Here is a 25,791-nt window from a genome sequence, read left to right on the forward strand (position 1 = left end):
TAATTAATATCAGGTAAAAGCCAAATCAAAAAGGTGGGTCTTAAGCCTGCTCTTAAAAACATGAACGTTCTCCGCACCAAAGAAAAACACAAATACAGTGCTCCATCTTTTCTGGGACAGAGGGCGATAGGAAACACGCCCATGTGAACATGGCCTGAATTACATTTTCTGACCTATCAGGCAATTTGTTTGACTTGCATGTCTCCACTTCCCTCTGTTGGTCTGCTCCTTTGAGTTGTGATCTGTTGTTGGCAGAGTCCAAAAGGAGAACCTCAACAAAAACTAACACTCTGAAATGCAAAACAAATTCAACTGATACACGGACAGAGAACGTCCAATAATGGCGGCAGAAATAATGTCCTTGAGAGCAGGAGGACGAGGATCATCATTTTAAAGAAGATGAACTCTTGACTCTAATTGGACGCCAGCGAGCGCTGTGACAGACATTCTGTGATGTGATCATTAGCTTTCCTCCAGAGTGATCCAGGGCAGAGAAAAGGGGAAAAGGTTCAAGTTAGGATGGAGAGAGAGAGAAAAAAAACACACACACAAAAAAAAAAAAAAAGATCTGATGGGGGGTGCGCCAAGAATATTCCGACTTAACCCACTGATGCTCCAGCCGTGAAGTCAAGTTGGAGAGCTTACAATTTATCTTTGTCAGAGAGAGCAGTGGGGAGTGCAGTGGTGCTGGAATATATAGCAGCTTGAGAAAGGAGCTGGAGACAAGTGAGAGATGCAACAAACTCGGAAAAATAAACAAATAAGAGCATTGGTTAAACATGCAAAAAGTGATGATGGAAAACTGGAGCAAAATAAAAAGCATTTAAAGTTGGCTTCCCTCTTTACAGCAACTCAAATGTGCTGATGACAAATGCAAGTGTTTATGTTATTGTGTGATATTTGCAAAATGCTTGTACATCAGTTGAGGAATATCGTTTTAATAAATAGAGAAATTTAAGACATTGTCATGTATAACATTAACTTGTACAGCATAATGTACAGCATATCAGAAGCATTTATTTAGGTATAAATATCGCATTTTACATTATCTAACACAGTGGTTCTTAACCTGAGTTTGATCGAACACTAGGGGTTCGGTGAGTCGGCCTCAGGGGTTTGGCGGAGCCTCCGCCACGGAGGTAAAGACACATCTGTTTTATCGTGTAAATAAAAACTTCTCCCTATCGGCATATTATGGATACCCCCAAACAATGTTCCCTCTAATTTTCCATCTGACTTGCAGGTTTTTTGATTGATCGATTGAAACTTTTACAAGAATACATTATATGAAACAGTACAGTTTACACAGTACACTACATATTCCGTACCATTGTTTAACTTGGGGCCCACGTTAATCAATTCATGGTAATGTGTGTAAGGTGTGTAATTTGTTTTAAGTTCATGCACTGTGTTGGTTTTGTTCTTTCATGCACGGTTCATTTTGTGCACCAGTAAAAAAAAACATAACTTTTTCTTGAATTTAAAAAAATAAATAAAAATATTTTTCACTAAAGGGTTCGGTGAATGCACATATGGAACTGGTGGGGTTCGGTACCTCCAACAAGGTTAAGAACCACTGATCTAACATATTTGAAAATCAAAGCCTGATCGTAACAATCCACATGTTTTATTAGTGCGTGAAACTGGTATCTAATCAAGTGTAGCTCCTTCTCTAAATGCAAGTGCTCCTAAAGCAGGAATACAAATTCTGTATTTTTACAAAATACAAAATCTGGCAAGACACCAACGCACTGCAAGTATTTTAGTATTATTAGTGTGTTTATGTATTTTTTGTGTTGAGCTGTTTAAACCAGCATAATGGTTAACACACATTTCATTAAAGCAAACTAATAGTCCAGTATGGTGTTAAAACCTAAAACTTATCCAGGTAGGGTACACTTATTAATAATGAGAAATCATATCTATTTGCGATTATCGTGATTAATTTTAACTATGAACAAATGCGATTCATCGCGATTTAATATTTTAATCGTTTGACAGCCCTAGTTTTTTCATCTGACTAGCTAGTGTTATGTTACAATATTGCTGTTTCTGAATGGTAATACCGTTATACACTTGTTTGACGTTTCTTCCCTAAAGTGAGGTTTTCCTCGGCTCCTGCCTTTCTTGGAGGAAGTTTTTCCTTTTCTGTTCCAGTTTTTGGATCAGTTTGAAGTTTCTTCCTTAAAATGTTTTTTTTTTCCCCCTGCCTCTGTTGCCAAAGAGTCCATGCTGGCTCTTGGTTCTGTTTGGGATTGTTTCCTTTCAGCAAGTTATTCCCTGCCTCAGTTTGAATTTTCTTTGTTAAAATTGAGCTTTCTGTGCCTCCATTTCCAGAGTGTGCACACAAAGAATCTCGGTTCTGTTTGAGATGTCTTACTTGGAGTGATTTATTTATTGCCTCCGCCGCCAAAGTGCCCCGCACTCACTCTTGATTCTATTAATTATTGTTTCTTTTGAAGTAGCTTTTCCTTGTGATTATGTTTCTGTTTCGGTTCTTCCTTTCAGCAAGTTTTTCCTTGCCTTTGTCACCAAAGTCTCCAGACTGGCTCTTGGTTCTGTTTGAGTTTTGTTTTCTGTTAAGGGGTCCCGTTATGCAAAACCAACTTTTCTAACCTGTTTTTAGTTAGGATCCCCATAAATCTCGGAAATATTGATTCAAACCCTGGAGGCATGGCGGACATTTTTATAAAACAATCTTGCCTTAATTAATACTTCATTTGAGCAGTGAGTGACGTATTTGTAAGTAACGTTACATCAGCAAATATTTCCATGTACAGTCGAAATGTACATACCCGAAGAGCTTTGCGCGAGTCCACTATTGTGGTCTGAAGTAGTAGTCATTGAGTTCCTTCTTTTTCTATATCTTGTGGGGCAAACTGTCTTGTTTATGCACATGAACAGACAGAGCACAGTCTCCCAAGTCAAATTCCTTGTGTATTCAACATACTTGGCTAATAAATCTGATTCTGACTCATCCTCTGCTGTTTACATTTCTTATACAAAGTAGTGTGTAGTTCTAACTTAGATCTGTCAGCAGATTCGATACAGAAGCTGTCACGGCCCGGGCACACACCAGTGCGCATTCATCTGTGCGCCGCGATGGGCGCACCTCCAGGAGCGCGCCACGTCGGCTGCAGCAAGAAGCTGCATTCAATCATCAGCAATCAACACACCTGTCACTGCTGAGAAGAGCTGCCTTCCTAAGCCAGCGTAACCTGCTATTCGGGGCCAGAACGTAGCTACCTGTTCCTGTACAATAAGCCGAAATTCTACAAGCTATATGCATACTTTCTCTGTGTTTCTCCCCTCCGTGTTGATTGGTATCGTGTTCCCCTTGTCGTCTTCTTGCAGCCTACTTATGTTCCCGCGTTACGAGATGTGTGTCTTGTCTCCCTGTGTTCCCCTCTGGTTCTCTGGCTGCCCCTTCTGGATCTTGACCTCCCACCTGGACACAGACTTTGACGCCTCTCTCTTGCTCCTGACTTCCTGCATGCTCACGGTCCCTCTCTTTGGATGTCCGCCTCTCGCTCAACACTACGGGTAACACTCAACATTTAATTCCCACACAGTCGCACACCAAACACACATTTGAATTAGTCTCACTCCATTCCCAGAAATAAACTTTTAGAGCAAAGGAAGCACATTACCACTCGATGATGTAAACATAGGCACACACGTTAGTAATCACAGCACCGCTATAAACAGTTTGTCTGACTCTTCATTTATTATTATTATTATTATTATTATTATTATTATTCTTTGTATTGTTCTGTATTGTATTGATGTTAGCCATTATTATTCCTAGTCGCGTTGCCTCGTCTGTGGTACATATTTCACGCTTATTACTCGCTTATAATAACAATATCACAAATAATTAATATTCTAGTCATGAAATGTAAATGAGTATTGTTGGCGCTTTTTGGATGGTTATTTATTGGGTTTTATGGACGGAATAGAGGACCTCCCATTGGATCCAATGTAAGCTGACTTTAATTTACCGTATTTTCCTGACCATAGAGTGGACCGGATTATAAGGCGCACTGCAGATGAATGGTGTATTTTGGATCTTTTTTCATACAAAAGGCGCACCGGATTATAGGGCGCATTAAAGGAGTCATATTATATATTTATTTTCTATATGTAAAACACTTCCTTGTGGTCTACATAACATGTAATGGTGGTCCTTTGGTCAAAATGTTGCATAGATAATGTTTTACAGATCATCTTCAAGCCACTTTCTGACAGTCGCTTCCGGTTGTGTCGTTTTGTGGGCGGTCTTTATTTACGTGGCTCACCTTCGGCAGCATCTTCTCCCCGTCATCTTTGTTGCAGCGGTGTAGCGTGCAAAAGAGGGAGTGGAAGAAGTGTCAAAAGATGGAGCTAACTGTTTTAATGACATTCAGACTTTACTTCAATCAATAACGGAGCAGCATCTCCTCATCCGGGAACAACAACCACCGGAAATGTGTCCCGTGAAAAACCGTCCTCTCTAATAACTAAAGTTCCTTGGGTGATTAATGTAAACTCACTACGTTTTAGCGCTTTCATGGCGAGTTTACTGACAGATATAAGTAAGAACTTTACACTACTTTATATTAGAAATGGCAACAGCGGAGGATGAATGTCCCATAACAAGAAGATAGAGAAAAAGAAGAAGCTTATCGACTACAAAGTCGGCACGGACTACAAAGGCTGATGCGTGCAATTTTTCAAGATTTATGCAGATCCCAAATACAGATCAGCAGGTACCAGAAGGTAGAAAAAGTTGCTTTTGCATAATATTGCGAAACAAAATGCCAGATAATATGTGTTACCTTATACACACACTATAATAATACTCCTATGTTGAAGTACAGTACAATCCATCAAGCGGTACAGCTTTATAGCTTACCAAAGTCGTACTAAAATATGTTGTAATATACTTGAGCGCCGTGTGTAATGTTCTATATGTTCAATAGAACATTTCAAATGTTGCTGTTGTTTACTTAAGTCATATTGCAGTCTACACATATCTCTTATGTTTGATTGCCATCTACTGGTCACACTTATTACACCATTTACCAAATAAAATTGCTTCGAGGTTGGTAAGCAAAACCAGAATGATTCCGTACATTAGGCACACCGGGTTATAAGGCGCACTGTCGAGTTTTGAGAAGAAAAAAAAAAAGATTTTAAGTGTGCTTTATAGTCCGGAAAATATGGTTTATTTACTTTGTAGAATGCATTGAAAATAATTATATACATTTGTCGTTATGTCTTTCATAAAGATTGTGAACGATAGGCATAATTAAAAAAAAAAAAGTCCAGTTCACCTTTGAAGGGAGTTTTTCCTTGCTTGTGTCGCCACCCACCCTGAGTCTTGGTTCTGTTTGAGATTTCTTACTTAAAAGGTACGCGTTCCTTGTCATCGTCACTAAAGTGTGTCACACTCATTCACGGCTCTCTCAGAGGCTTCTTTTTCAGAGTTTTTTTTTTTCTATCTATCTTGTTACATTCAGTGAGATTGGAACCGCAGAGTCAGTGCCTTTGCATTAATGAAAGTCTTTATTAAATTCCCCGGTGGGAAAAAAAAACATCTCTGGAGAAAAAACTAAAGCGTAGCACAAGGCCAGGTCAAACAATTTATGATACAACAAAAAACTCAAACCAGGCAGACAACAAAAAGGGAAACAAAGCAGGTTAGCAGAACTTGCCAGGAGACCAAAGCAGATGCACAAATACCAAAACCTAGCCATAATGTAGTAGCCAAAAGTCATTACTTCTATCAGATAAAAGTAATCAGGAGTGGCAAGTGTAAGGAAACAAACACTCGCTGCATCGACAGCCTAAATGAATGCTGAATGAATGAATGCGTAATGAAGGCTGAATGAGCGTATATCGGACACCTCGGTCTCCTCGCTCATCCATGCGGGCTGGACACTGGCCGAGAGTTAGTGGGCGGCCGAGGATGGAGTCGGCTCTCTTGGTTGCTTTGTTGGGTCTGCTCCTGTCTCTGACCATGCTCCCCCCACCCCAGCAGACGATGGCGTGGAACACAGCAGAGCCCACTACTGTGTATATGTATTTAAAAAAAATATATATATATTTGTTGTTGTTGTTTTTACTTTTGTAGCTGTATGTAGAAATGGCTGGTTAATGTCCTTTGTGTTCTTTGATGTTGTATGTTTCCCTCTTACACACATGCTTATGTGTACTATGGCTATGAGGATTTCTAGGCCAAGGAATAAAAATAAAAAAACTCATAGCCATAGTACACATAAGCATATGTGTAAGAGGGAAACATCAAAAGAACACAAAAGGACATTAAAGACATTAAAAAGAGCAGAGCTGATGCAACCAGCCATTTCTACATGCAGCTACAAAAGTAAAAAAAAAAAAAAAAAAAAAAAATGGAATTAAAAATACATGCGGTGTTCCACTCCATCGTCTGCTGGGGTGGGGGGTGCATGACCAGAGACAGGAGCAGACCCAACAAAGCAAGAGAGCCGACTCCACCCTCGGCTGCCGACTAACTCTCGGCCAGTGTCCAGTACGCATGGATGAGCGAGCATGCATCTAAGGAGACCGATACGCGCTCATACAGCCTTCATTAAGCATTCATTCATTCATCCATCCAGCATTCATTAACCCCCGCAGCGTTTACCTGTTTCATACCTTTTTTGTAAGGGGCGCCAGAAGTTGGCAGACCCGTCAGCGATCCTGTTCTGTCTCCCTGTAATGTTTGTCTGATCTTGAATGGGATTGCGCAGAAAATCTTAATTTCCCCTCGGGGATTAATAAACCAATTGTCTCTCTCATGGCTCCGCCCCCTGACCTAAACAAAAGTGATAAGAAACTGAAATGATCGAAGTAAAGGAAGAAATAATACTACAAAAAGTAACAAAACAAAACATAACACCTTTGCCCATAATGTCATTACTTAATCCTCAAAGCTTCTTTTTTCCACTGCCAAAAGCCCCCACAGTGATTTGCCACTCCAGTTTGTCCAGTCAGTCCGGCAATATTAAGGACGGCTAAAGTAGGCGATCCTAGGTTGCCATGGAGACACTGCTGGAGACACAACATGACACAGTCACGCTGACTCGCTGACAGTGTTTGAGGTCCTTTGACAGCGATGGCGCCTGCGTGGAGAACATGTGGCACGGGGACTTTGTAGCGCGCTAATCAGTCATACACTATATTGCCAAAAGTATTTGGCCACCTGCCTTGACTCACATATGAACATGAAGTGCCATCCCATTCCTAACCCATAGGGTTCAATATGACTTTTTGCAGCTATTACAGCTTCAACTCTTCTGACAAGGCTGTCCACAAGGTTGCGGAGTGTGTTTATAGGAATTTTCAACCATTCTTCCAAAAGCGCATTGGTGAGGTCACACACTGATGTTGGTCGGGAAGGCCTGGCTCTCAGAGTCCTAATTCATCCCAAAGGTGTTCTATCGGGTTCAGGTCAGGACTCTGTGCAGGCCAGTCAAGTTCATCCACACCAGACTCTGTCATCCATGTCTTTATGGACCTAGCTTTGTGAACTGGTGCACAGTTATGTTGGAAGAGGAAGGGACCCGCTCCAAACTGTTCCCACAAGGTTGGGAGCATGGAATTGTCCAAAATGTTTTGGTATCCTGGAGCATTCAAAGTTGCTTTAACTGGAACTAAGGGGCCGAGCCCAACTCCTGAAAAACAACCCCACACCATAATTCCTCCTCCACCAAATTTCACACTCGACAATGCAGTCCGAAATGTATCATTCTCCTGGCAACCTCTAAACCCAGACTCGTCCATCAGATTGCCAGATGGAAAAGCGTGATTCATCACTCCAGAGAAGGCGTCTCCACTGCTCTAGAGTCCAGTGGTGACGTGCTTTACACCACTGCATCCGGCGCTTTGCATTGGACTTGGTGATTTATGGCTTAGATGCAGCTGCTCGGCCGTGGAAACCCATTCCATGAAGCTCTCTGCGTACTGTACGTGGGCTAATTGGAAGATCACATGAAGTTTGGAGCTCTGTAGCAACTGACTGTGCAGAAAGTCTTTGCACTATGCGCTTCAGCATTCACTGACCCCTCTCTGTCAGTTTACCTGGCCTACCACTTGGTGGCTGAGTTGCTGTTGTTCCCAAACTCTTCTATTGTCTTATAATAAAGCAGACAGTTGACTTTGGAATATTACGGAGCGAGGACTTTTCACGACTGGATTTGTTGCACAGGTGGCATCCTATGACAGTTCCACGCTGGAAATCACTGAGAGTGGCCAATTATTTCACAATATTTTTGTAGAAACAGTCTCCATGCCTAAGTTTTTGATTTTACCTCACCTGCACTGGCTTCCTGTGCACTTAAGATGTGACTTTAAGGTTTTACTACTTACGTATAAAATACTACACGGTCTAGCTCCAGCCTATCTTGCCGATTGTATTGTACCATATGTCCCGGCAAGAAATCGGCATTCAAAGAACTCCGGCTTATTAGCGAGTCCCAGAGCCCAAAAAAAGTCTGCGGGCTATAAAGCGTTTTCCATTCGGGCTCCAGTACTATGGAATGCCCTCCCGGTAACAGTTAGAGATGCTACCTCAGTAGAAGCATTTAAGTCCCATCTTAAAACTCATTTGTATACTTTAGCCTTTATATAGACCCCCTTCTTAAGGGGATAACTGACAATATAACCTGGTCCCTACACACCGGAGCTCTTGTAAAAAGAGCTCAGCAGCGCATGCACTTTTTGCGTTGGATGAAAAGAGCACAGCTCCATTCCCCCATTCTCACCACATTCTACAGAGGCACTATAGAGAGCCTGCTGACCAACAACATCTCTGTCTGGACTGGAGCCTGCAATGCCTCAGACTGGAAGTCTCTCCAGAGAGTGGTGAGGACGGCGGAAAAGATCATCAGGACTCCTCTTCCTCCTATCCAGGAGATCGCAAAAAGCCGCTGCCTGACCAGGGCTCATAAAATCTGCAAAGACTCCTCCCACCCCCACTAAGGACTGTTTTCACTGCTGGACTCTAGAAAGAGGTTCCGCAGCCTCCGAAGCAGAACCTCCAGGTTCTGTAACAGCTTCTTCCCTCAGGCCGTAAGACTCTTGAACGCATCATAATTAAATCATCCCCTCAACTCCCCCCAAAATGGATTAACTCGCTGGAATAAAAAAGACAATATTACATACATCCATTAACGTGGACGCATGTGAGAAAGTGCAATATATTTATCTGTACAGTAATTTATTTTTTTATATATATTTATATATATTTATTTATTTTATATATATATTTATATATTATTTATATTTATTTATTTATTTATATATGCACCTTATTGCTTTTTTATCCTGCACTACCATGAGCTAATGCAACGGAATTTTGTTGTTATCTGTGCTGTAAAGTTCAAATTTGAATGACAATAAAAAGGAAGTCGAAGTCTAAGTCTTTTTAGACCAGTTGATCTGCCGTTTCTTTTCTCCTCTGCCCCCCTCTTTCTTGTGGAGGAGGTGGGGGACACACAGGTCCGGTGGCCATGGATGAAGTGCGGCTGTCCAGAGTCGGGACCCGGGGTGGACCGCTCGCCTGTGCATCGGTTGGGGACATCTCTGCGCTGCTGACCCGTCTCCGCTCGGGATGGTTTCCTGCTGGCCCCACTATGGACTGGACTCTCACTATTATGTTGGATCCACTATGGACTGGACTTTCACAATACTATGTCAGACCCACTCGACATCCATTGCATTCGGTCTCCCCTGGGGGGGACTTACCCAAATATGCGGTCCTCTCCAAGGTTTCTCATAGTCATTCACATCGACGTCCCACTGGGGTGAGTTTTTCCTTGCCCTTATGTGGGCTCTGTACCGAGGATGTCGTAAATACTTCTGGCAATATGGTGCAGGTTTCGCTAAGACAAGAGCGCCCACGCCATCACGAGAGCAAAAACCGAGCTCGACTCGTTGTCATCCTACTCCCACGCCGGCAGACTCTGTCTTCTCCGTTTGACGGGGGCTAAACATGCCACATGGCGTCTTGCCATCTGACCGCCTGCACGCCGACCTCCTCTAATTAGCGACGAGCCAATCCGCCGCATCCCGCTAAATATTTAATCTGGCCCGAGAAGGTCACCGCGCAAAGCTTTTTTTTAATTTATGCGGGTAATTATGAAAAGCAGGCAGTGTGACCGGGATCAAACTTTAGTCCGCGTTTACCTGAGGAAAAAAATAATGAAGGAGCACGGACCTTTGCAAAATATGTACCAACGCGGTAAAAGGTGCAAAAAACAAACCATAAAACCCAGGTAGTGATGCGTAAATGCTGCAGGTTGAAGGTCAAGAACGGATTTTTCATAACAATGTGATAAGACGCTGGTTTACATTTACCCGCTTACATCCTTTCGCTCCCCCTGCACAACCCGGATTATCTGTCAAGAGAAAATAGGGAAGCAGTGATTTGTATTAACATACGGAGCGAGCAGCCGATGGAAGGTCTCCTTGCCGACGGGTTCCTGAGTGATTGTTGTGCGTCCTCGGGGCTCCTGGGGACCCAACTTGTGTTCTTCCACTTGTCAGTGCGGAGACGCGCGTCACATGGCCTCCTTCCTCTCGCCCTCCCCGCCATCTTCGCTGTTTTTCCCATTTTCACCTCATCATGTGTGGCCTTCACATGTCGTCCACAAGCACAAAGTCACCCCGTGTCCTTCGCACCATCATCTTCATCGCTGATTAGTGTCATTGTTTACTGCATATTGCAATGCACTTCTCATGCTTATGGTGAGCAAAAATATACCATGAAATGTTAATCATTATAGTACAATACAATTTCTCGATAAATAGCCTCTAACGTTGCACAAGACGGTGGCATTTTGAGTGCTAACTTGTAAAACATGGCAAAATACACTAAATTGCCACCTGCCTTGACTCATATATGAACTTGAAGTGCCATCCCATTCCTAACCCATATGGTTCAATATGACCTTTTGCAGCTATTACAGCTTCAACTCTTCTAGGAAGGCTGTCCACAAGGTTGCGGAGTGTGTTTATAGGAATTTTCCACCATTCTTCGGTATAGCGGGGCGGTATAGCTCGGTTGGTAGAGCGGCCGTGCCAGCAACTTGAGGGTTGCAGGTTCGATCTTCGCTTCCGCCATCCTAGTCACTGCCGTTGTGTCCTTGGGCAAGACACTTTACCCACCTGCTCCCAGTGCCACCCACACTGGTTTAAATGTAACTTAGATATTGGGTTTAACTATGTAAAGCACTTTGAGTAACTAGAGAAAAGCGCTATATAAATATAATTCACTTCACTTCTTCCAAAAGGTCAGGACTCTGTGCAGGCCAGTCAAGTTCATCCACACCAGACTCTGTCGCCCATGCCTTTATGGACCTTGCTTTGTGCACAGTCGTGTTGGAAGAGGAACTGTTCCCACAAGGTTGGGAGCATGAAATTGTCCAAAATGTTTTGTTATCCTGGAGCATTCAAAGTTCCTTTCACTAAGGGGCCAAGCCCAATTGCTGAAAAACAACCCCACACCATAATTCCTCCTCCACCTGTGGCCGGGCCAAGTGATTTGGTCACATGATTCTGATCATTTGGATGGGTGGTCAAAATAGTGTATGTCATCCCACAAGAGCTCAATTCAGCAGGCTTCCAAAAATTGTTTATTTTTTTCTCCGGCTAAAGGAAGGACCTCTAATGTGACAAATATCAGCATGTTGCGGGTGTCAAGACTCACAAGAGCTTTGTATTGAAGGATTTTTCTTTGCTTTTTCTTTATTTTTTGCAACTCTCAGGGCCTGATCTACAAACCGTGTACGTGTATTAAAACGTGCAAATTTGATAGCACATGAAAAGCTGATCTACTGAGCTTGTACTTAGAGCAGACCTGGGCAAATTAAGGCCCGGGGTCTGCATTAAGCTTTTCAATCAGGCCCTCCGGACATTCTCAAATATTTATTTTAGATCTTTAAGATGGAAACTGTAGCTGCCATTATGATGTGCGGTGATGTTTTCTAATGACTGTAAGTTTTGAACTCTACAAAGTATTTCAATGGTTGGAATCTGGGCTTTTGCATGATATAGTAGTTACTACGGTGATCTAATTAGTTACTATGGCGATCTAATTAGTTACTATGGTAATCTAAGTCACATTAGCTCAGACGAGGCACCAAGTGTGGGTGGTGAGCGTTTCCACAGAATGTTTCCAGAGAGGCCAGTCTGAAATGTGGGTGTCAGGGACAGACGTCGAAAGAGATTTTTACAACAAAGTTCTAAAGCTCAGTGATATATCAGATCTATCAGATCGTAGGTGTGTTTTGTCACCCTTCACGTTCATATTTCACTGTGTTTGTTACATTTTTGTTGCATTTTGCTTGATTGTAAAATATGTCGATCAAATGAATATGTTCATACGTTGTCAATATTCAGTGTTTTATCATTCATAGTTAATATCGTAAATCCCACTGTGAGCGTCTTTGCTCGTGGAGGGTTCTCCTGAGTCCGATAGATCTGCCTTGAGCCTGGTGTACAGAGTTAAGCAAGTCTTTATTGACATAAACAGGGTAGAATTGATTTCCAGCAGTCTCTGTCTCATACGTGTGTGTGTCTCTCTCTCTGGCTCCAACTCCAACAATGTGTCTCGGCCCGGCTGCTGCTAATAAAGGCGACAGGTGATTAGATAACCAACCCCAGCTGGGCAATCTACTCACCTGCCTCTGGCTTTGAGGCCGGCCCTTACACACCCCGCTCCACGGCAGGCCCGCAGACCACGCCCCCCTCCTCACCCACATTCTTTATTTTCATGTACATTCTGGGTGTCTCATTCAGTAAAAAAAATAAAATTCCATTCCATTTTTTTTATGTTTTTAGCATTCAATCAGACATTATTGTGAGGTTTTGTATTAGTGTTCCTAAAAATAGATCTACCGGCCCCCAGTCATATTTTTTTCTCTAAATTTGGCCCCCCTAGTGAAAATAATTGCCCAGGCCTGACTTAAAGGGTTGCGTTTATTAAAGGGGACCTATTATGCAAAACAACATTTTCATACCTATTCGTACCAGTTTTGTGTATTTGGAATGAATGAGCCGTTTGAAATTTGCAAAACCTGTGACGTTTTTCCCCAAGTGTGACGTCAGTGGATGTCGCCATACTGAAATGTACCCAAGGTGCTTTGCGCGAGTCCACCATTGTAGACCGATATTAGAGGTGGGAAACCTCACGATTCGAGCACGCATACGCTTCAGAAGCTACAATTCGATTTAAAAATCAATTATCGGTGCATCTTTAAAGGGGAACATTATCACCAGACCTATGTAAGCGTCAATATATACCTTGATGTTGCAGAAAAAAGACCATATATTTTTTTAACCGATTTCCGAACTCTAAATGGGTGAATTTTGGCGAATTAAACGCCTTTCTAATATTCGCTCTCGGAGCGATGACGTCACAACGTGGCATCACATCGGGAAGCAATCCGCCATTTTCTCAAACACCGAGTCAAATCAGCTCTGTCATTTTCCGTTTTTTCGACTGTTTTCCGTACCTTGGAGACATCATGCCTCGTCGGTGTGTTGTCGGAGGGTGTAACAACACGAACAGGGACGGATTCAAGTTGCACCAGTGGCCCAAAGATGCGAAAGTGGCAAGAAATTTGTTCCACACACTTTACCAACGAAAGCTATGTTACGACAGAGATGGCAAGAATGTGTGGATATCCTGCGACACTCAAAGCAGATGCATTTCCAACGATAAAGTCAAATAAATCTGCCGTCAGACCCCCATTGAATCTGCCGGAGTGTGTGAGCAATTCAGGGACAAAGGTCCTCGGTAGCACGGCAAGCGATGGCGGCAGTTTGTTCCCGCAGACGAGCGAGCTAAACCCCCTGGATGTCTTGGCTCACACCGTCCCTTATGCCACCGAAGATGATCAAGAGAAGAATATCGACCCTAGCTTCCCTGGCCTGCTGACATCAACTCCAAAACTGGACAGATCAGCTTTCAGGAAGGGAGCGCGGATGAGGGTATGTCTACAGAATATATTAATTGATGAAAATTGGGCTGTCCGCACTCTCAAAGTGCATGTTGTTGCCAAATGTATTTCATATGCTGTAAACCTAGTTCATAGTTGTTAGTTTCCTTTAATGCCAAACAAACACATACCAATCGTTGGTTAGAAGGCGATCGCCAAATTTGTCCTCGCTTTCTCCCGTGTCGCTGGCTGTCGTGTCGTTTTTGTCGGTTTCGCTTGCATACGGTTCAAACCGATATGGCTCAATAGCTTCAGTTTCTTCTTCAATTTTGTTTTCGCTACCTGCCTCCACACTACAACCATCCGTTTCAATACATTCGTAATCTGTTGAATCGCTTAAGCTGCTGAAATACGAGTCTGAATCCGAGCTAATGTCGCTATAGCTTGCTGTTCTTTCCGCCATGTTTGTTTGTGTTGGCATCACAATGTGACGTCACAGGAAAATGGACGGGTGTATATAACGATGGTTAAAATCAGGCACTTTGAAGCTTTTTTTAGGGATATTGCGTCATGGGTAAAATTTTGAAAAAAACTTCGAAAAATATAATAAGCCACTGGGAACTGATTTTTAATGGTTTTAACCATTCTGAAATTGTGATAATGTTCCCCTTTAATTTATGTATATTGATGCAGTTTTACATTTCTTTTCGTTCCACTAAATAAGCGTTTATCACTTGCAACTGGGTTTTGGACATTCACAGTGACATAGTTCCAGAGTTATTTCACAGCGTTCATTAGATTGATGGATATCTCTTCTGATAGTTTTCTTTAAAAAAGGGGCACTGTTTGGAATACTGGGCATAGTGAAGCAGCACATTCCATGAGATTCCTTATACATCACAAGCTACATTAGGATTACCATTAATTGATTTATGTTAAACAAGTTGAAAACTTATTCGGGTGTTACCATTTAGTGGTCAATTGTACGGAATATGTACTGTACTGTGCAATCTACTAATAAAAGTTTAAATCAATCAATCAATCAAAGGATTAGGCATTATGCATATTTACCACAGGTGTGGTTACTTGTTTTTTTACATTTGTATAACAGATACAAATGCACCTGTGTACATGTGTTAACTAATTGAGAAAGTTGCCTGTATGTTGATTAAAAGTGACAGTTTGACCCTGGAACAGATTATTTCTGCAGACAAATATAATTTCAACATCCAAACAACGCTGTAGCAAATTTTAAAATACCCCATTGCCCAACTCAGTTTATTTATTTACAGAAATGTCCCCAAATTGTCCTTCTCAAATGACTAATTTGGTGAGTGCAAATCATAAATGCCATCATAGTCATCATACAAAGGTAAAAAGGAGAAGTTTTTCTGGAGTGCACATATTTATATCTGTTTTAATGTGTATTTGCTATTAATTGCAAACTTGCCCACACACATGGGCAAGATTGTGTGCAACATATGGTTCTAAACTCCAATTAATTATTTCGAATAAGGAGGTTTACATCTTCTTACCTTAACATATTTAATTCTATATTTTCTTGGGGGAATTTAAATATTAATAATTGACTGGATGCCATATGTACTTCATGTTCTTCCATATGCTAAAGCAATGCTCGGCCAAGTTTAAAGCTGTTTCTTTTCTTTATTCATCCTAATTATTATATGTAATATACACACAGACACACACACACAGACACACACACGCACACACACACACACACTTACAAACTGTATATACATATACACGTATATACACATTCATACACATATATACATACACCAATAAGCATATACATACATATATACATACACACATGTATATACACATCTATAATACACGTAAAAAACCCAAAACCAGTGAAGTTGGCACGTTGTGTCATTCTTAAATAAAAACCTATTTTCAATTGAATAGACTGCAAAGACAAAATATTTAATGTTCAAACTGAGAAACGTGTTTGTTTTTTTGCAAATAATCATTAACTTAGAATTTAATGGCAGCAACACATTGCAAAAAAGTTGGCACAGGGGCATTTTTACCACTGTGTTACATGGCCTTTCCTTTTAACAACACTCAGTGAAGGTTTGCGAACTGAGGAGAACAATTCTTGAAGCTTTTCAGGAGGAATTATTTCGCATTCTGGCTTGATGTACAGCTTAAGTTGTTCAAAAGTCCGGGGTCTCCCTTGTCATATTTTACACTTCATATTGTGCCACACATTTTCAATGGGAGACAGGTCTGGACTACAGGCAGGCCAGTCTAGTACCCGCACTCTTTTACTGTGAAGCCACGCTGTTGTAACCAGTGTTGGGACTAACGCGTTTCTGTACACCGTTTCTTTCGGCGGTAAATAGTAATCTAGCGCGTTATTTTTTATATTCAGTAACTCAGTTACCGTTACTACAAGATGCGTTACTGCGTTATTTTACGTTAGTTTGTATATAGTATCGGCTAGAAACTGAGAAGATCAGAGTTGATTGATTGATTGAATTATTTATTTCAAACCTGCACAGTACAACAACACACATTTTTTTTTTTAAAAACATTTTGGCAGGGACATTTATGCAAGGCTTGAAAAGGGGTTGGTTGAAGCAGATGCTTATAATATCCCAACCCCTCTCACTCATTCCACATTTAACATAAACAATATAATACAAGAACAATACTATACAAACAAAAACAAGAAAAGCTCCTGTACACTAACAATACAATAGTACCACTGTTACTATGAGACAAGACAAGACGAGACAAAACACACACACACACACACACACACACACACACACACACATACAGGCCCAAACACTCTCTGACCATACACCTCTCTCCCAACGCTCTGTGCTGAGGGCATCACTCTCTTTCCTCCTCGTACTTCTTCAGTACTTCTTTTTTAAACAGTCTTTTAAATTTAATCATGTTAGAACAGGTTTTTAACTCGTCCCCTAAGTTGTTCCACAAACTGACTCCACGCACTGAAATGCACATTGATTTTAAAGTTGTTCTAAATTTGGGAAAATATAATTTGTTGTTTCCTCTTAGACTGTAACTATGGTGAGCATCTCTATCCTGGAATAGGTTTTGTATATTGGATGGTAGAGAGTTTTGGGATGCCCTAAACATAATTTGAGCAGTTTTACAATTGATCACATCGTGCAGTTTAAGTTGCTTTAACTCCATGAATAGTGGATTTGAATGATGTAAGTAGTGAACATTGGACACAATCCTAATGGCCTTTTTCTGCAGAGTGACTAAAGGCTGTAGATGGGATTTATAACAATTTCCCCAGACTTCAACACAATAGTTTAGATATGACATAATAAATGAATGATACAATAAAAGCAGAGCATTGGTGTTCAATAAATGACATGATCTCCTCATCATTCCAACACATTTAGCAACTTTTGTCCTCAGGTAATTTATATGAGGCTTCCATGATATATTTTCATCTATTACCACTCCTAAGAATGAATTTTGTTGAACATATTCTATTGGTGTATCATCAATAACAATCCTGATGGGTATATTACTTTTGCGATTGATAAAGAGCATGATTTTGGTCTTCTTTAAATTCAGAGACAATTTGTTGGTATTAAACCAAGTTTTTAACTTGATCATCTCCTCAGTTACAGAGGCCAGAAGTTGCTTCACGTCGTCACCTGCACATGTAATGGTTGTGTCGTCAGCAAAGAGGATGAACTTCAGCAGTGTTGATACTTTACATATTTCATTGATATACATTATAAATAGTGTGGGTCCCAGTATCGACCCCTGGGGGACTCCACAGGTTATGTTCATGAGTGTAGATTGATGTTGGTCGATCTGAATAATCTGCTGTCTCTCATTCAAGTAGAAGAGTGTGTTTTATTGCAGCGCTGCGGAAGAGGCGACAAGAAAGAGGCATGCCGCGCGCTGTCTGTGTGTGTGTGTGTGTGTGTGGAAGGGAGCGTGTCTGTGTTTACTAACGAGACATCATGGCAAAGCCCGAAGCAGAGTTTCTTAACATGGAGATATTCTCAATACTTTTCTTTTGTCGACCACAAAGAAAATAACATTTTAGTTGAATGTAAGTTGTGTCTTGGATCAAAGATCCTATCCTAGCAATTCAAATCTGCTGAAACAGTTACAAAAGCAACATGCTTCGACAAAGCTAGTAAAGAGAGACACACTTCACCTCCACCTCCAACAGCGGCTGGATTTTAACGAGGCACTGCGCACTGAAGATACACACACACTGTCAATTCTCTTATATACTGTTGCTCTTTCATTCTAGACTTCTAGAGTGTTTGATTATCACATCACTCTAAATGTATAGACTATAAATTTCACAAATATAAAGAGGGATCCTAGTGGGCCAGGCCAATCTTTCCTTATCTCTAAACTAAAACTGGGGAAATGTGTAGAGTGTTCTGGGCTTAGGACATGATTTTATTTCAGAATTCCTTGAGATAAAAAAAATGCCTGGTTAGGCTTTGTGTATGTAGTGTGTGCCTTCGTTGGTTTACAGCTATGTTTTTATTATGCCGTTTGTTACTTATGTATGTTATGTTGCAGCTATTTAAAATAGTTTTGTCAATTTGTTCTGGCCTGAAACAAATCGGCCCTTTGAAACATATCTTTGCCTTTGTGTGTTGTATGTAGACCACATTGCTTAGCAAGGTTCAGTGATGCAAATGCATGTCAAGTTGATCAACAGGTTGTATTATTCTCCAGTGCAATAACAGTACTGAAATGAAAGCTAAAAGGGCATTAAATGGGGCCTTAAAAAATATATATAATTAACTAAATAGTTACTTTTCACAGTAACGCATTACTTTTTGGTGTAAGTAACTGAGTTAGTAACTGAGTTACTTTTGAAATAAAGTAACTAGACTCCATCCATCCATCCATTTTCTACCGCTTATTCCCTTTGGGGTCGCGGGGGGCGCTGGAGCCTATCTCAGCTACAATCGGGCGGAAGGCGGTGTACACCCTGGACAAGTCGCCACCTCATCGCAGTGAGGTGGCGTAACTAGACTTAGACTTAGAAAATCTTTATTGTCCCCGAGGGGCAATTTGGTTTGCAGCAGTAGTCATTAAAAAAAATACAAGGTTCAACAGTAAAACGAGGTACAACAGTAAAAAACAAGGTACAAATACATAAAATACATACAACATACAAACCATCATGAAAGCATTAAGCTAAAAACTAAAAACTAAAAACATTTGTAAAACAATAAAAACTAGTAACTGTAACTAGTTACTGGTTTTCAGTAATTAACCCAACACTGGTTGTAATACGTGGCTTGGCATTGTCTTGCTGAACTAAGCAGGGGCTTCCATGAAAAAGACGATGCTTGGATGGCAACATATATTGCTCCAAAGCCTGTATGTACCTGCTTTTACACCCAATCATGGCACCCACCTGTTCCCAATTAGCCTGTTCACCTGTGGGATGTTCCAAATAAGTGTTTGATGAGCATTCCACAACTTTACCCGTCTTTTTTGCCACTTGTGCCAGCTTTTTGGAAACATGTTGCAGGCATCAAATTCCAAACGAGCTAATATTTGCAAAAATTGTTAAGTATTTTGTCTTTGCTGTCTATTCAATTCAATATAAGTTGAAAAGGATTTGCAAATCATTGTATTCTGTTTTTATTCACCATTTACACAACGTGCCAACTTCACTGGTTTTGTGTTTTGTATTTAGACATCTGCACAGTTCTGGTGTCTGTGATGACACAAAGCATTGCACCTCCAAAACATGCTTTTTTTGTAAACAACTTGTAAAAATAAACCCACAATGTTTTTTCTTTGGAGTGGTACTGCAGGCCACCAGTGGATCATCTGTGGCATTGGCCGATCTCTATGTCCCAGTGTGATAGTGGCACTTGACTGGCATGTGTGTGTGTGTGTGTAATACACTACACACATGTGTTTGTCTATGCACGCTGTCAACGCGAGTCCTCCCCACTTTAAGGTGCTGTTGACTGTCACATTGTGGAAGCTTCACAACCTTTCACATTCAATTACAGTCTCGTCTTATAGCCAAGAGGCCAGGAGGAGTGTCTCAGTGGGCTTCAAGGACAACACAGTGGACAGCAAGGTTTATATATTACTATCATGGGTGCTCACAATATTAGGCAATATAATTTGTCCAAGTTGAAGAGTTTTGTCCAGAATTCAGTTTTTGCAAGGATAATATTGCTCAGTTTTGGCAGGAATGTTATCATTGTGGTTTCCACTGAGATGTGTTCACTAATATTCAGAATGTTAGGAACAAACTGTGTGCAATTGTACACCAGCATAGACTACAACCACAATACATCTCGCCAGACTGTTAAATATTCAATAAAAAATGTTTATCGCAAGTTGAGCTGGACATGTTTGTTTGTCTTGAAGCCTTTTCATGGATTTCCCTTATTTTATTCCTAGTGCTTTCTATTTCATTTTTATTTTACCATTGTATTGTTTGGTTCGTAGTTGTGTATTTCTAGCCTTGTCTGGACTGTGATTTTTGTATTCTGTTTTTTTTCTTTTCTAACATTTCGTTTTTAAATTTTACAGCAAAAAAAAAATGGTGCAGTACATTTGTCCCTGGTTTATTGCCGTTAACTGATTCCGCACATAACCGCGACCAATTAATTTCGGTTTATTAGGAACGTCAATTATTTATAAAATAATTTATTAGCTAGAGCAGTGTTTTTCAACCACTGTGCGATCTAATTTTCATATATTTGGGCTAAAAACATTTTTTTGCAAACCAGTAATTATAGTCTGCAAATGATGTGTTGTTGTTGTTGAGTGGTCGGTGCTGTCTAGAGCTCGGCAGAGTAACCGTGTAATATTCTTCTATATCAGTAGGTGGCAACCGGTAGCCAATTGCTTTGTAAATGCAGGTAAAAAGGTGTCTTATGCTTAAACGAACAAATAAACAAAAGGTGAGTGCCCCTAAGAAAAGGCATTGAAAATTAGGGAAGGCTATGCAGAACGAAAGTAAAACTGAACTGGCTACAAAGTAAACAAAAACAGAATGCTGGACGACAGCAAAGACTTACTGTGGAGAAAAGACGGCGTCCACAATGTACATCCGAACATGACATGACAATCAACAATGTCCCCACAAAGAAGGATAAAAACAACTGAAATATTCTTGATTGCTAAAACAAAGTAGATGCGGGAAATATCGCTCAAAGGAAGACATGGAACTGTTACAGGAAAATACCAAAACGAGAAAAAGACACCAAAATAGGAGCGCAAGACAAGAACTAAAACACTACACACAGGAAAACAGAAAAAAAGTCAAAATAAGTCAGGGTTTAATATGACAGGTGGTGACAGTACACTTACTTTGAGACAAGAGCTATATTGATGCATGCCTGGTTATGCTTTAAAGTCATATCTGACAATTGCGACAACGACGTTTTACTGTCAACTGAGTTTATGATTTCTGCTGGTGGTGTGCCTCCGGATTTTTTCAACGCAAACAATGTGCCGTGGCTCAAAAAAGGCTGAAAAACACTGAGCATACAAAATTGTTTACGACTTAAATACGTTTTTCAACATTATGAGAGCCCTCTGGATACGAAAAAACACCCTTTAGTCAGCTTAGCCCTCTGTTAATCCAATAGAGTAATGCTTCCTGAGGCTGAGCCAATCAGTGGCCACGATACCGAACAGCACGCTGTGATTGGTTTGGTCTCATCTAGTGGCAATAGTATTGATATTTTGTATGAATTTGGCCACTTTTATGCTTGAAAATGCTTAATTTAGGCCCCAAAAATTGTAGAATACCCTCACAATATTTTCTTTAAATAATATTTAAAAAACGGGGTGGTGGAGTCGTAATATTTGAAACGCAATGTGGCGAGGAAACCACTGTACTGAAGTTATAGTTATTCTTTGTATTATGAGTTAACTACTTTTCTAACTTTAACACATTTTTCCAAATGTGTAAAAGTATATACTACTTTACATTCATTGTGTATTATACCAACAATTCTCAAACTGGGGCGGGGGTCAGCAATCCACGGCTCTCGAGCCACATGCGGCTCTTTAGCCGTGTGTGAAAATGGAAAAAGATGAAGAAAAAAACATTTTTTGTTTTATATATTTTCTGTAGGCGAACAAACATGACACAAACCTTCCTAATTGTTAGAAATCCCACTGTTTACGCTAAACATGCTTTACTGATGAGAGTATTTGGCAAGCACCGTTTTGTCCTACTAATTTCAGCGATCCTTGAACTCATCGTGGTTTGTTTACATGTACAACTTTTTCTCCGATGCTGCCACAGAAAGACGTGTTTTATGCCACTCCTTTGTCTCATTTTGTCCACCAAACATTTTATGCTGTGCGTGAATGCACAAAGGTGAGCTTTGTTGATTCTATTGATTTGCTGGAGTGCTTATCAGGCATATTTGGTCAATCCACGACTGCAAGCTAATCGATGCTAACATGCTATATTGCATCATTATGCCTTGTTTGTAGGTATATTTGAGCTCATTTAATTTCCTTTATTTATGTCCTCTGTGTATTTAATTTATATTTGTTTGTCTCATGACTAGGCATGTCCGATAATGGCTTTTTGCGATATCCGATATTCCGATATTGTCCAACTCTTTAATTACCAATACCGATATCAACCAATACTGATATCGACCGATATATACAGTCGTGGAATTAACACATTATTATGCCTAATTTGGACAACCAGGTATGGTGAAGATAATGTACTTTTAAAAAAAAATTATGAAATAAAATAAGATGAATAAATTAAAAACATTTTCTTGAATAAAATAGAAAGCAAAACAATATAAAAACAGTTACATAGAAACTAGTAATTAATAAAAATGAGTAAAATTAACTGTTTAAAGTTAGTACTATTAGTGGACCAGCAGCACGCACAATCATGTGTGCTTACGGACTGTATCCCTTGCAGACTGTATTGATATATATTGATATATAATGTAGGAACCAGAATATTAATAACAGAAAGAAACAACGGTTTGGTGTGAATGAGTGTAAATGGGGGAGGGAGGTTTTTTGGGTTGGTGCACTAATTGTAAGGGTATCTTGTGTTTTTTATGTTGATTTAATAAAAAAAAACCAAAAAAAAACCTGATACCGATAATAAAAAAAACCGATACTGATAATTTCCGATATTACATTTTTCGGCCGATATTATCGGACATCTCTACTTATGACACATCATCTGTATGTAATATTGGCTGCATTTCTCATAGTAGTTTGTGTGCCATGTTGTTCCCAACCACAACAAACGTTACCCAGCTTGCAAAGATTGTAATAAATGCAATAGAAGAAGACAGCCTGGCGTTTCCTTAAACTTGGACACACACGTCTATACCTTTGGCCATTCTGAGCCAGGTATTTCCAGAAGTTATCTCATCCTGTGAGAAGCCTCCATTTTACTAATAATTTCCAATGTTGCAAAAATGTGTAGAATAAAAATTAAAATACAACATTTCCGTCAATGAAGATTTGCGTCAGCCTTTGATAGTAGGCTATTATAGCTAATATAGACACTTACGTCATGTGTTGCCTTCCTTATAACACTTATATAAGGCTTTTAATTTTTTGCGGCTCCAGACAGATTTTTTGGGGGGGTATTTTTGGTCCAATATGGCTCTTTAAACATTTTGGGTTGCCGACCCCTGCACGAGGGGAACACAAGCTCCATCTAGTCGTACGCCAAATAATCACTTGATTAAAGTGGTTCAAACTGTGTGTAATGTTACAGTGGCCAACATATTAAATTTACTTGTTAAATAAAACCTCTGCCTTGTTTGTATTGAATACTTAGGGCTACTTTGCTACTGTATTTTAATGTTGGTCATTATGGTGGTACAAGAAAAACGTTTTAGAACCACTTCATTATAACAGTAGTTATGTTGCAATTATATAATTTAATCACCACCACCAAACACTGTACTGTAAAACTAATTTGTTGATACTGCAGACCTCTGTGGATTCCTCTCGGTTTTCTATGAAAGATTCATGCTTTGTTCGAGGAAAAAGACATATCTGTGCCCTACTTACGTACGTGGCTGCAACCAGTGACAGAGAGCTAAATACATGTCCTTGGCGTCGAAAAGCTAATATTCACTCAGGCATTGAAATAATTCATAAGGCTGTTCAGTGTTGGTATTTGTCACTGAGTTTATAAGCCAGAGACGCCTAATATTTGTAACTTAAAAGACAAATACATAAAAAATGTTGGATACACTGTCACGCATTCGCTCAAAAGACAAATCAGAATAAGCCGCTATGTTACATGCAGACTACAATATGAACCGTTAGCCTTATCTTATATATTCTAAGACATATTCACGATCAATGAACTGCACACATATATAATGTATTTAAGGCTCAACAGCAATGGATGCAAACCTTTTAGAGGCGGCTATGGCAGCCAATAGAAATGGAGGTGTTTCAAACTATAGGACATTTCTTATACCAACAGCAACACCATTATCATAATACCGATATCTTAAAATGTTATTATGGAATTAGATTTTTGGGTGTAATAATAGATGATAAAATTAATTGGAAATCTTACGTAACAAATATACAATAATGAATAAAACAAAATATGTTCTAGACCAAAAACCACTTCATATTCTCTACTGCTCACTAATATTACATATCTGAGTTATTGTGCAGAAATATGGGGAAATAACTACGAAAGTACACTTCATTCACAAACTGTTACAAAAAAGATCAATTAGAATAATACATCATGTTGGATATAGAGAACATACAAACACTTTATTTATCAAATCAAAAATATTGCAATTTAGCGATTTGGTGCATTTGCAAACAGCTAAAATGATGTACAAAGCAAACTATAACCTGCTACCCAAGAATGTACAACAATTCTTCTCAACAAAAGAGGAGAAATATAACCTTAGAGGAAAATCTAATTTAAAACATTTGTATGCTCGTACAACACTTAAAACCTTTAGTATAGCAGTATGTGGAGTTAAATTATGGAATGGACTAAGCAAAGAAATCAAACAAAGCAGCAATATGATTCAGTTTAAGAGACTGTTCAAACTACAAGTGTTCACAAAGTACACAGAACAAGAATTATGATGAACATCTTGAACACTTTTTTTTATTATTATTGAGACACATATTTATGTATTGAATATTTGTTTGCATACTATGGTATATTATGTATTTGTTCACTCTTCTGTTACAGAGCACAAGGAAATTGGATAAAATTGCGACGGTATGAAAAGGGGTAGGATTAAATAAGCTCTGCTTTTTCTTACTCCTTTTCGGACGTGCTGTAATGAAACAACTGGAATTGTGTGATGCATTACATTGTATCGTATGCATGTTCCAAATAAACTGAAACTGAACTGAAAAAAAAAAATAATAAAACAAATACATTTATTATGTCCAGATGACCAACATGTCACTAACAGGTTTTTCTTTTAGGTATTGTTTTGCTCCTGTAAATGAACCTGACAGTCATTTCCCATAATATCAATTAGTTTTTGAATAATGGGTAGATAACTAAGTGTACTTAGAACGCCCACTTTTCATCGCCTTACTAAATATGCCACCCCCTCGGTGTGACGTCATCTACATAACTGGGGCCCATTTCCTCACATAGACAGTGTGGATAAAGTAATATACAACTATTATTTTTGTCACTTAATCCATAATTACTACACAACTGATATGGTTAACATTTTAAGCAGAATATAAACACACAACAATCGCAATTTCCGAATGCTGCTCTTCCATCTCCTCTTCTATAGACACAATAGCCTGTGTTGCCTTATGCTCTTTCTGTATTTCTTCAAGCATCTTGAGGAAA

The 25,791-nt window shown here is 39.8% G+C and overlaps 1 protein-coding gene across 2 annotated transcripts in view; it reads right to left on the minus strand.

The window, feature by feature from the left end:
- Window positions 1–25,791, minus strand: part of drd2a (dopamine receptor D2a) — a 235,195-nt gene that overhangs the window by 208,907 nt on the left and 497 nt on the right. The gene's annotated exons all lie outside the window — the stretch shown is intronic.

Source organism: Nerophis lumbriciformis, linkage group LG17 (genome assembly GCF_033978685.3).
Source record: "Nerophis lumbriciformis linkage group LG17, RoL_Nlum_v2.1, whole genome shotgun sequence".
Classification (NCBI taxonomy): domain Eukaryota; kingdom Metazoa; phylum Chordata; class Actinopteri; order Syngnathiformes; family Syngnathidae; genus Nerophis; species Nerophis lumbriciformis.